This window comes from Rhamphochromis sp. 'chilingali', assembly GCF_963969265.1.
Source record: "Rhamphochromis sp. 'chilingali' genome assembly, chromosome: 15".
Lineage (NCBI taxonomy): Eukaryota > Metazoa > Chordata > Actinopteri > Cichliformes > Cichlidae > Rhamphochromis > Rhamphochromis sp. 'chilingali'.
The window spans coordinates 34,544,564-34,546,610 of record NC_137942.1 but is presented as its reverse complement, the minus strand read 5'-3'; positions in this window follow the sequence as shown (position 1 = coordinate 34,546,610).

Sequence of the window (2,047 nt, the reverse complement as noted above, 5' to 3'; positions counted from 1 at the left end):
TGTCAGCGTAAATGTGCAGTCATATTCGTTGTGTTCCCACTAGTGCTTTCAGGTTAATCTCGTTGAAATGACCTTAACGCCACAACACGGCAAATCTCCGTTAACGAGCTACCGCCGATCGCCCCGTGCATGGGGCTAGACGGCCAACACGTTAACGAGCTAACTGCGCTAACACACTAGTTCCCACCTATGTAATTGAGCATTGCGTGGCACATCCAACATACTGTTTTACTTTAGTCCATGACTCGCTTACCTTCAGGGTCATACGTCACATGAAAACCAAAATAATTCCAAACGCCAGATCTGAATGAGGGTGGGGGGGGTCCATGTTGCAAGGAGAGCTTAACTTCTGTCTCGCTAGCTTGCCCTGCGCTCTTCCTTCTGACGATGCTGTCTGTGTTGAGCGCTCAGTGGATCTGCGCTCGACTACTCCGCCTAGGCTGCACTGTCGAGCCTAGGCGGAGTAGTCGAACGCAGAGTCACTGAGCGCTCAACACAGACAGCATCGTCAGAAGGAAAGTTGATAAAATAAATTACAAATTTTGTATTGTTCGATACATATGCGTACCGAACCGAAAGCACTGTATCGAACGGTTCAATATCGATACGAATATCGTTGCACCCCTAATAAATATATATATATATATATGTGCGTGTGTGTGTATATAAATTTTGTTGCCATATTCAGGACAATCACAAATAGATACAAAATTGCCAATTTCTGCTCCCTTACTTTTAAGAAAGGGGAACACAGTCAGCAGAAGTGAACAGATGAAAATAAGATGCTTCTGTGTATTCGGACACTTCACTGATGTCAGTGGTTCATGGTGGTTATAATAATCATCGCAGCAGTGACAGCAATAAATGAAATAAGTCCAGATTAAAAGCAAGTTCTCAAACAAACACGAAATTGATTTAAGAATATCTCTTCAATAAATAAATTACATCAGACACAAACTGATTTAAATAAATAAATAAATACATGAATAAATAAATGTATTCATGTCCAATGAAGAAATGCTGAAGAACACCTAAAAGGAACCGATCTGTAACAAAAAGGCAACTAAAAACATGCATGCTCTACATTGTTCGTACAGTCGGTCCGTTTCACCGTCGTCACTTAGAAACAAGCAGCCACATTTAAGCAACATTTGTCACAAGCAAACGGTGGCTGACGCTGATACGTCTCTTCAACCAGCGAGGCAGGATGGAGGCTCTCTGTCAGGGTGGAAAACGACTCTCGGATTCTTTGGCTTACGGGGAGCTTTTGTCTTTTATTACCTACTGTATGTACTGTAGAATCAAACACTGTAGTAGTTATCGCTTCAGCGGTCCACAGCCCTGGTCAGTGTTATGCTGCTCACGTTACAGTTTACAGCTGATGTCGACTGGGTCAGCGGGGTTTGGTTAGGGTCGGCATACCTACACCTGTCTGCTTCTGCTCCTGTCTTTAGGAGGGGACCCGCGGGATTCCCAGTTACTGATGTCATGGTTACCAGTGTCATTTTACAAACACAACCAGTGGCCAGAAGAAGGCAGCTTAGAGCCCAGTTTGGACTGAAAATGTGAAACCTCATTCATGCTGTTTGTTTTTACAGCAAATGATTTCTCTGACTGTGGCTTAGTGGCAACATTTCTCACCAATGAGACTTTGTTTCTACTGGACATTGTTCTAATAGTTTAAAGTAGTTTTGAATAGTTTCTCTGATTTGAACACCAACAGCAACCCACCTGCATTCACTGCCTGAAAGTAACCTGGCTTTAGCAAACTGCACACAATAAATAAGTAGCTTCAGTGAGCTCAATTTCAAATTCAGACACTAAACGTGACACTCAAAGTTCAGGAAGTCAAACCCCTTTACTGAACTTGTAATTCACTTCTATTCACCATTTCAGACACGAGCATCATATCGTCAGCAGACTCTCTCAGCGTGTCTCCTCCAGGCCTGTAAACTACACCTGTGTGCAAAAACTGTAGAAAGGAGCACAAAACCAAATGGACACACCGGAGTGCAAACCCCCCAATCAAACCAAACGTGAACAGATG